Source organism: Hemibagrus wyckioides, linkage group LG02, assembly GCF_019097595.1.
Source record: "Hemibagrus wyckioides isolate EC202008001 linkage group LG02, SWU_Hwy_1.0, whole genome shotgun sequence".
NCBI lineage: Eukaryota > Metazoa > Chordata > Actinopteri > Siluriformes > Bagridae > Hemibagrus > Hemibagrus wyckioides.
In genome coordinates this window covers 9,718,272-9,730,202 of record NC_080711.1, presented here as the reverse complement: position 1 = coordinate 9,730,202, position 11,931 = coordinate 9,718,272, and positions in this window count along the sequence as shown.

Here is an 11,931-nt window from a genome sequence, read left to right as displayed (position 1 = left end):
TATACAATTTCATATGAATGATGCCGTAAGGATGAACAAAAATTCTGCCCCTTAAATAGTTTTATATAAATTACACCATGTGAATTGTTATGAATTTGTTCAAATTGAATGACAGAGATAATAATAATACATATATCATACAGCAAGTAATTACATAGTATGTCGTATGCATTATTTATGTTATTGACACTCATAAACAATTTCTGAATTTCCTGAATAACATAACAAAACAAAATATTCTAAGTGATTTTACAGAAATCAAAATTATTGGATGCCAGGTGACCAGATTTGAAGCACAACCTATTTTTCTGGTTTCTCTTTTCCAGCATCGCTCAATCATAATTTCACCCTTTGTTTGGTGGGCTTTGAGCCGAGGTTGTCCAGGCAACTGGTGGCTTGACGACCGGGCATGACTGGTTGCCATGGATGGCAGGTGCCATGATGGCCAGGTTGGCATAGTTTCCAGTAGAATGGGCAAAAGAATGCCAGCTGTCCACACCCCACACACACACACACACACACACACACATTTATGCATGTACGCAAATACGCACACACTCTGTTCCAAGCCACTTGCCTTGCATGTGAATGTACACAGATGTGTATCCAAGGATAGTGATTTTGGGCAGATGCAACCATAATGTATGTTATACACACATTAAGCATATGTAGTATGCACATTAAGCATACAGTTGGCCTCAAATAATCAAATATGAATGCACAAAGTGCTGAGAAAGTGCAGAGTGTGTTGATCAGGACCCCTAGTCTTGATTCCAGATGTCACAAATTCTGTTTGAATCCCCTGCAGTTTCACTACGGGAGCTGATTTATTCTCAGGAACCTAAAGCAGATGGAACATGCTCGACTATGCAGAGTCAGGGCTGTTATATGATTCCCAGAAGAAAACGGCAAACTTCCATTAGAAATGCCCTCTGTCCTCTATTAAAGAAGGAGAAGAGTAGTGTTTTGATTGTAAAGTGTGCTATTACTTGGAAATCAAGTCTGTTCATATCCAAATACCTGCTTTAATACATATTAGAGAAATTTCACAACAGTCCATTATGAGACTTCACCAAATTGCTCTCTGACAATATTGTGACAGTAATCACAAAACTCACAAATGTGCCCAATCACACATCATATATCCTACACATACATGGGCAGATCAACACATGCATAGCTAGATTGCCTTTTTCTCAGATTAAGTCTCAGCCCCCTGCATCCTATTCTAGCTTTACATCTTCCTGTCTTATGCCAAGCTTTTCATTTTAGATAATACCATTTTCAAACCGGTGCACTATATTTCACGCAGTCACCATCCCCTGAGCACTAAAAAGCACACCAAATCATCTTAAATCTCTTTTTGCATAAACATCCATAATCTGGTGTGTTTCCAATTGCAGAGTGTAACCATACGAGGATATAACCAGTATATAAGTATTGAGTCCACCTGGGAGTCCTGAGACGCTTTGCCGCTGAATTTCTCTCATGGGAGCCCTGGAATGTGCAAAGTCTGGCCATTTGGGAGTGGGCAGTGCTTTTTTAGAACGCATAAATTACAACACTGTCATTGCACACCGGATAGGCTCAGCATAAACTAGTGATCATGGAGGACTTCAGGCATCGGGATGGAAAGGGGCCTCACAAACAGCCCTGCTTACTGTCGACTGCAGAACCTACCACAGGTCATTTAGACACTGCGGAGGAGTCATCTGTTCCTCGTGCTTGGAGTTTGTTTGCATATCTTAGAACCATAAGTCTTCACTATCCTCATTTCTGCCAAACATATCCAAAGGCAAACACCATTGCTGAAACAATATGCATACACAACTGCCTGTCCTATTTATCCATTTGCCCTTCAGTGGTAGCACATTATTTTAAAGCGTCTAATATTTAATAGGTAGAGTTGCAGTACATATGTTGCACATTAGGTTTTAATGTACATAGTAAAAACTATAAGTATCTATTTCTGTGAAAAAATGCAAGGTTAAGGCTAGGGTTAGGGTTGCCATTTCTTGCGACTTCATTAGTATGCAGCAGAACGAACTCCAAACATGTTCACTTTTGCTCATTGCACTTGAGATCACTTTAAACAATGCAAAAATTGAATAGATAATACTGTAATACATGCAAGTATTACTATGAATGTACAATATATACAATAATGCATGATGATTACATTATAATGCATAATAATAGTAGATTTAGTTGGATTTTAGCACTTAATGTAGCGCTATAGTGGTATGTACTTCCAAAGCTGCTTCAGTATATACTGCATGTCTGTCTAAATGGAGTTCAATACATAGCTGAAATTGTTTTTTTTAAGTATCTAATTATAAATATAGGGATAAGCTGCTTGTGTATATCTAGGAAATCAGAAAATCAAATATAATGGCTAAAATACTTTTAAAGCAATGTTTTGTTTTGCTTTAAAGTATTGTCGAGTGTTAAAAAAGCAAACATGCATACTACACATCATACATTGCTGGCTTTACAAATTTGGTTTTAATTAAAGTCCAGTAATAAATGTGTCGTATTATATATTATACAATGCAAAAAACACTATTATTTCTTCTAGAATGTTTCAAATAATATTTAATCATTTTAATTCAATCATTTTCAATAATTTTGCAATGTGCCACAATTAATTATTGCATTTAGACCAGAAACAGGTTTGGGTAAGACTGAAGTAAAGGACACCTGAAAATAAATCATTTGACTATGATTAATATTATAACAACAAGAAATAGTATACTATATTACTACACTCTCCTATATATGCAGGTATATATTCAGATGAATTACATAACCTTTGCTCGGTTTACTTAACCTTTGTTCAGAGTCCTGTCCTACCACGCTACAAACTTACTAGAATTGATGGCAATCAATACAAATCTCTACAGTGCAATCTTCCAGACGCAGATTAGACCTAGTTTTCGCTGAATTACAGTGCCAGTGAGTTTTCTTCACTGATGGTACTTATCAATACAGAAGGTATTAGACTATCTCTAAAATATCTGTCTCTGGAAAGCCATTATCACCTCGATCAGCCACTGCTGACATCTAGAGACCAAAAAGTGGTACTCTCTTTCCACTTCTTCACTCTTTACAAGCACTTTCTACTGCTGCATTTCCTCTGCTATTATTATAGAGTTTATCATTACTAAGATTATATATAAACAGGCTTTTGTACATAGAGCTAAGTTTGACTCAAATGAACAGTACACATGTAGAGATTTCTGAACTGTCACTGCGTAATGTCTAAAATGGGCCAAACCTGAATCACAGCACCACTGAATATAGTGTAAGATAGAGTTTATATAGAAGCAAAGACCCAAGTAGGATGTATTTAGGGCCAATAAAACAAAGGTTTTCTATTTGAGAGACTAACATAACCCTGAATCACACCAGTAGTTCTTGAGATCTTGGAATTAGGTATTAAAGCCTTGGGATATTTTCCACGTAATGCTGACTGGCTCATTTTTGTAGTCTGAGCACGAGTGCTCTGCAACCTCTCCTGAACTCACAACACCGAATGACTAACTAAAGTCAGAGTCAGGTAAACTGGCAGCAAATAATATACGCTTATTTCAGTTCTCTTTATGATTTTTGCTGAAATGTGGCTATGAGAGGTCAGAACCATTTGTCATTAGACATTCTTTAGTAAGTGCAGCCGCCGCATGTTGAACTGACTAAGTATGTGTTAATCCGCAGCAGATTCCATCTAAAACCATGTTATCGTACAGATTTATATGCCAAGCTCTCAATATACCCAGCAAGACACATTGAAAGAGTCTATTTATTAGGCTTGATCCAGACAGATAGGACTTCCTAGCACCAAACTAGAAACCAGCTTCCCCTTAGCATATACTATACACACCGCTATGTCAGATCCCTTTTGTGTAATTCTTTTTTAGAGGTGACACCAACATTCAAAGCATGACTTAATGATCACAACATCAGCATCAAGCTGCAGAATGGCCACTGTGTACTTTACTTGCTGAGTCCTTCATCACATCTGTCCATCTTCTGTCCTCCTGAACAAAAGGAGGGATGAGAAATGAAAGCCTGAGGGTATGTAGAGACAAGATAAGCCAGGAGATTGGGCAAAGAAATGAAGTGTGGGAGAGGCGGATAGAGCGAGCGGAAGTGAGAGAGAGAGAGAGAGAGAGAGAGAGAGAATTCCATCAGCAGGCATAGAACAGCATTACGCAGCGTAGAGAGCATGCTCCATTTTTCCTCCTGACCTCACGATGACCCCAGCACTGATGGGGTGAAGAGCAGGTGGAGAGAGAGAGAGAGAGAGAGAGAGAGATGCAGAGGTTGTTAGTTAGGCGCTAATAAGGAGTTTCAGGGAAGTGTAGCTGCCTGCTGATTATGGATATTGCCATGGCAATGCCACATGGCGTGCCTCTGATGTCATTTGTGTACCAGCAGTCAATTTAGCGCACACACTTTTAGTGAACTACAAAGAAGAAAGAAATTTTCTCCAAAATACATCTGTCCTTAATGTTTCCTTAGTGTCTATGAGAGCGCCTCACCTCACTTACTCTTTCTAAACCTTGTTCTCTTTTTGTTCTTGCCTTTTTGTCTCCTTAATACCCTCCTTTCTTTCCTTTATTTCCTCTCTCTGTCTCACACTCTCTGTCTCTTTCTTTCTCTCACCCACGCAAACACTCACGCTCGCGAACACAAGGCAGTGGCGTTGCGCGCCCCAGGGGACTACAGTGTGATTGAGAATGGAGAGTCTGTCATTGCCCTGCCGATGAACTCGTTGCGTACAAGATCCTCCTCCTGCACATACACACAAAACACACACACACACAAAACCTCAGAGAAGCATCATCAAATATGCAACTGACAAAGATGTTGGAGATTTTTGTCACACAGCAATGCAGTCCACTCAGAAATCACTATTCTGTTCTGTATTGGAAAGGGAAGTCTATTTTGTGTGCAATTCCACACTTCATAATTAAGCGCCATAAACTCATGACTCAACAACAATCATGGCCTTGGCACATTTTTGACCACATAATTACCATCCAAACTGCACTGTCTAAGTCACACAAGACCTCAAAATGACTTTATCCTCTCTCTCTCTCTCTCTCTCTCTCTCTCTCTCTCTCTCTCTCTCATTTTTCGTCTTTGTTTCTCTCTCCCTCTCTTTTTCTCATTCCCCTGGCGAGTGCATTATCGATGGCCCCTTGGAGTTATAATGGTGCTTTAAAGTGGACGTGAGTGCCTGTGACGAGTCGCCCTAATGATGCCTGTTTACGCGACTCGTCCCCATTTGTAATGATTAGAGGCAGGATAAATGAGGCCACAAGCTCACCTGACAGGCAGTCTGCTGGCCTGGATGCTCTGCCATCCTACAGCGGCTCGGAGGGCACTGTCTACGCTGACCAAAACCTAACCCTCAAGATGACCGCCAAGTGACCCTGGCTACCAGTAGGTCAGATCCTGGTCAAATGCACTTCAAATAGATTTCAATAGCCATGTCCAGACTATCATCCAGTCAATTTGCTTCTTTAGGATGCTGAGTAACATCGAAGGGCTTGAACACACCCCACACTGGTGACCGCCAGACAACCTGCCTGGATTTCGGGTGAATTTGAGGTCACATTAATATTCATGGATGTGTGACAAAATTCAAATTTTCTCATGTATGTTATGGAAACCAAACTCTATAGGCATACTGTTAGCAATGATATAGAAATATTCTATCTTTATCTATAGATCGTGTCTACCAGCACAGCATGTTCATGGTTTTATTTTTCAGTCCAAATATACTGTGATACCATGTAAAAATGTTTGACCTATATGAATGTTATTCAGGTTTCTTTAAGCCCTTATATGCATAGGGGTTTGCCAGAGCATGCTTGTTCCTGCTTAAATCGTCAACAGATTGTTCTACAAACAGGCACGATAATGTAAAACTGTCAAAATATTTCACGAGAATGTAACAAAATGTATTGTAATAGGACATACTGGCAAAGAGCAAATAAATCTGCTCAAAGGCAGGCTTGTGGTATCAAATGCTTTTATAATACAGGGATGCCCGCAAGACAGTCATCTAAATCAGCTTGTGAAGACCAAAAATATGAACATCCTCTAATACAATGGCAATAAATCTCATTCAGTATTGCATAAGAGGTCAGAAGTAATAATCTGGGACAGGCCACTGCTCCTACCAATGTTACAAAACACTTTTTTTTTAACACTCTGTGTGATGTTGACCAGGAGATGACCCACAGCTGCAGGTAGATTGCTTTTGGGGTTCAATCACATCAGTTCATTTCTGTGAAACACAATATTTCTTGGGTTCTGTGTACAGCTGACTGAATGTAGGTCTTAATGTCAGCTGCTGGCTGACCTCTGGGTATGGTCAAAGGTAGACTTTTTAATTTCCTACAATGCTAATTACAATGTGTGTAAACCATGTCTGTGCTAAGTGTCTCTCTGCGGATGACCAAAAAATGACCCGAAGTTGACTTGGAAGTGGCCAGAGGTTATTCCAAGGTCAGTCATACTGAATATGGGAAAATATATGCCCTGAGTGGCTAGCTTTGAAGTGGCTAGCACTGATCAAAGTAAAAGGAACAGCATTGTATAATGTACAACTAAAATGGAAAATATATCATTTGTATTATTGATACAATTTCTTTGAGGATATTTACATGTTTTGATTCCACTTATAGGAGTGTTTACCAGGCTAGAAAAGGGAGGGTCATGGTTCTTTTTATGTTAAAGGGCTCTTGGCATAAACGTTTGCCCTAATACAGTAACTTTACATAGGATCATGTTTCAAAGGACCTTCAAATCGGAGTTCACACAACAAAGCTGCTATTTGATAAAAGGATTTTGTTACTTTAGGCTCCCAAACCAACACCACTGATGTTGACTGCTAAGTGACCTGATGTTGACCACAAAGTGACCCGAGACCGCAGACTGACCCCTCCACCGCCGTGTCCTCTGGATGACCCATGAAGAGGTCACTAAGGGCACTGCCTGGGGTCAGGTCAGGCCTGGACACAAAGAGTCTCTGGTAACTCAGCAGAATAGAGCAAGTGGAGAAACATAGGGTGGGAGAGAGAAAGTGAAAGAGAAAAGGAAGACAGGGGCCAAAGGTCAGTTTCTAGGCTCTTCCTTTCTTCATTATTCCTTTTGCCTACCATGCTTTCCCCTTCTTTTCTCTTCCCTTGTTCTCAAACACCTTTGACTCGGGCGTGAGCTGAGGCAGTAACGTGTTTGACCTGACCGTGAACGCAGTCTCAACGAAACTTGTAATACTACCATGTCCTGGGGCAACGGACACAAAAAGTCTTCAATCTCACAATTTTGCTTGAACTCAGAAGATCAATGGAGAACAGCTAAAGGGTAATAATGACTCATGAAGCAAAATATTATTCTCTAAGCTCACATGAAAGAAAGCAAAGTGAACTCATTTTTATCCACTATCCATTGTGCTTCAAATGTAATCAGTGATCAGAAATCAATCAAGCAAAATCATTATTTTATTTTTTACATTTCTGATTACTGATTTCCCATGATTAGATTATTCCACGATTAAAGCTCCATCTGACTGCAAACAGCATTTTGATCACGACTACAAAATGTAAAAAATAAAAAAAAATTATTTATTTATTAAGAGGGGGGAATGATGAAAGTCAAGAGGAAGATGGGGAAAGGGAGGAGGATCAGGTAGAAAGGATGGGGTGAGAAAAAGAAAGATGAAGACATGACAGGACAAAGATGTCAGGCAAATGAGTGATGTGGAAAAAAATGAGAGGATGAAGGCGACAACATTCAAAGCAATGTGGGTTTTTGTGTTGCCTTTGCCATTTCAAACTCTGCATGACCTCACTCTTCAACCTTTCACAAAGATAGGGGAAATGAAACCAGGACAGGAGACAGAAAACACATGGGGTCTCCCTCTGTGTGAGATGTGATGTATGTGAATGGTACAGCACTGGCATTGCTTCTTTGCAGAGGAAAGAATTTAAAGTAGCATTGCACATATGGAGCATAGACATATTATACCACCTGACACAGCAGGACACAGAGGACAGAGAAAGAGAGATGAGGAAACAAGACAAGATAAATGTTTCACAAAACATTCTTCAGGTGGAATAGTTCATTTTGTGAACTCTATGCAGACAAGCTTGAGAACTATTCCATGTAAAGCATGACTTTAGTGAGTTGTGACTGGTGTAAGGTCATCAGAAAAGTGTATTATAGTCTAACAAGATAATAGTTTTTAATGTAAAAAAAAAAAAAAAAAAAGACAAACAATTCTATGTATTATTTGTTGTACTAACATCACCTTCCTTGTGATTTCTTGTTTTTGCTGGTTTGTTTAAAAATAAATAAATAAAAATAAATAAATAATAATAATAATAATAATAATAATAATAATAATAATAATAATAATAAATAAACCAACACAAACAAACAAACAAAAAAACAGAAAATAAATAATTTATTTTCACATAATTTTGACCTTTTTTGTTTGTTGTTTAATTGTTTAATTTTAACTGTTGTTGCTTGTTTGTTTGTTTGTTGTTAAATCTGGAAAATTTAATTAATTCTTGAATCATTGTTTGTTTTATTCATTGTCTATTATTATTATTATTATTATTATTATTATTGTTGTTGTTGCTGTTGTTGTTGTTATTGTTGTTGTTGTTGTTGTTGTTGCTGCTCCTACTCTGGAGAAACTGAAATGTCCAGAATACTTAGAACTGACTTACATTGTGCCATTTCCTTCATTTTCTTAACTTTTTTATATCAAGCTTTTAAGTCTTACTATTTAATCTTCTGTGTAAAGCACATTGAAATAAAAATTCTTCTTCTACTTATTATTATTATTATTATTATTATTATTATTATTATTATTATTGTTGTTGTTGTTGTTGTTGTTGTTGTTGTTGTTGTTGTTGTTGCTGCTGCTGCTGCTGCTGCTGTTGTTGTTGCTGCTGCTCTGGAGAAATTTTCTTACCTTTTTTATATCAAGTCCTACTATTTAATCTACTATGAAAAGCACTTTGAAATAAAAATTCTTATTATTATTATTATTTTATTATTAGTAGTAGTAGTAGTAGTAGTAGTAGTAGAAGTAGTGTTGTTGTTTTTGTTGCTGCTGCTTCTGCTGCTCTGGAGAAATTTTCTTACCTTTTTTATATCAAGTCCTACTATTTAATCTAATATGAAAAGCACTTTGAAATAAAAATTCTTCTTCTTATTATTATTATTTTATTTTTATTAGTAGTAGTAGTAGTAGTGGTAGTGGTAGTAGTGTTGTTGTTGCTGTTGTTCTTGTTGAATCTGAAGCCATTTAGACATGTCCAGTATACGCCTGCTCCCAAGCGCCACCTGGTGGTTAGTAACTGCTAAACCACAAGACAGTCGTTCGAAAAGATCCATAAACACTCATATTGGACAGCAGGGTTTAATTCTAGTCCATGGTATGAACAGAGCATCAGATAAACACAGGCTGAGCAAAGATTCCACACTTGGGCTGCTATGATGATATATTGATTTTCATTCCCCTCCAGGCCCATGCTGTAGATTATTAGTATGAGATCCGCTGAGCTCTACGGGAACATCAGGCAAGAGATGATAGAAAATTATTCACCCTGGATCCACATGCTTGAGATTTATTAAGTTTAAGAAATAGAGATCTCCCCATGGTATAATAAATCTATGGACTATAATCCTCCGTGTTGTGATGGTGGATTAAGGCTGATATACAAAAAATATACTAGATAGTTTGATTTTCTTTAATGTGTTCACTTGTTTGTTTTTTTTCTCTTTATCACTGACTATACTTAGGCTATTGCCTAAACATCTGTCCAATCTGTATAAACGCTAAAGATTATATGATGGCTATTAATTTGCAAAACAGCTTTGCAGCAAAATCAGAAAAAAATATCAATTCTACTTAAATGCCAAAAGAAACTGTTAATCCAACAGCGTTTAAAAAATTCTGAGGATATTTTATTTATAGCCAAAAGATGGCGCCATTGGACATTTTTTCTACAGTCTGTGTTTTACATTGTAATGTGTTTTGTCGGCAGCAGGGGGCAGCCGAGTACAGCATTTTGTTTGTAATAGTACAGTCGTCAGTACAGTAATAGGACGAGGTCATGTTTGTCCTTAAGGGAAAAACTGATTGCAATGAAACGTGTTTAATTCCAAAACAGTTTCAGTGTTGCCAGTTGTTGCTTGGCCAAGTTTTGTCTATTTTTCTGGAGATATCTGTTATGGTATCTGATATTTGTCTTAATTTTGATTCTTTTCAAGCTATTTTTTCACTTGATTTTGTTTATTGCTTTGGGTTGTTTTCCTTTTGCAGGACAGATCCATTTCTTTTTCTATTTAGTATGTAACTTTGTGACAGAATAACATAAATATTTCAGTTTACAGAATTTATTCTTGCCTTAATTGTCTTTTGTTTATAAAGCTAAGTTAAAAAATAAAACAGCTAGCCCACTTTCAGTTATACCTTTATCCATATCAGGGTTGCAGGGACCTTTAAAGTCTTCAATCTTTTTGTTATCAGGTGTTTAGGAGAAATTTCAAAGAATTGTTGGTCTAGATTTAAGCTATTACTATTTGTGTAATTAAAATTTGAGTCACTTGGGTTGTGCTTAGTTACAGTTTCACACACAAAAATCAAGTAACTCAATCAGATTGAGGTCTTAAACAGTGCTTACTTACTGCTCTCTTAATCCAGATCCAAGTAAATATGATGTTTAGTAATAATGAATTTTAATTATTTGAAAAATATGAGAAGTGCTTTGAGTGCTTAAAGTACTTTGAGTAGTGATTACTCAGTACTTTAGTCATTTCAACAGTTTGGATGTTCATTGAAAAGATTTTGCAGTAGAAGTAACACTAGCAGTAGAAGGGGTCATAATAGAGCAACTTACATTTATCTTAATTATACAACAGTGCAGTTGAGGGATAGAGGCTTTGGTAAAGCAGCTTGGTAGTGATGAAATTTAAACTCGCAACCTTCTGATCAGTAGTCCAATAGTCCAACCATTGAGTAATGACCTTCTCTTCTGTGAATCTATGAATCTATGACTTTGCAGGTCCCTATAGAATCTGAATATTATAGACAAGCCATCTATACCAAGCCATGAGTGTGATGAGATACTTCTACTGTCGACATCAATAAGCAGTGTAATGCAAAAAAATAAAACTGAGCTCAGTGACTGTAAACATGGCACTGCTTCCTTTGCTATAAGTCACTTTGTCAAATTTCTGCCCTTGTAGATCTGCCCAGTCAACTGTAAGGGGTATTACTGTGAAATGGAAATGTCTGGGAGCAACAACAGCTCTGCCATGAAGCAGTAGACCATGCAAACTCACATAGTAGGGCTGTCAAGTGAAGAAGTGCATAGCACATAAAAATCCATAGTTGCATCACCAGACTGCCTCTGGAAGCAACATCAGTACAAGAACTGTGCACTGGGATCGTCATGAAGAGAGTTTCCATGGCTGAGCACCTGCACACAAGCCACTATGTGCAGTGCCAAGCTTCAGCTAGAGTGCTGCAAAGCATGCTGCCACTAGACTCTGGAGCAGTGGAAACATGTTCTCTGGAATGATAAATCACACCTAACTATCTGGCAATCTGATGGATGAATCTGGGTTTGGTGAGTGCTAGGAGAAAACTACCTACCAGAATACGTAGTACCAACAATAAAGTAGGTGGAGGAGGAGGGATAATGGTCTGGGGTTTTTTTCAGGGTTTGAGCTAGGCCCCTTAGGTCCAGTGAAGAGTAATGTTAATGGAACAGCATACCAAGACATTATAGACAGTTGTATGCTTCCAAATTTGGGGGAAGACCTTTTTCCCTGTGCCCTTTGATGTTGAGGAACACTAGTGGTCTGCATGGAGCCCTGACCTCATTCCTGTTGAAT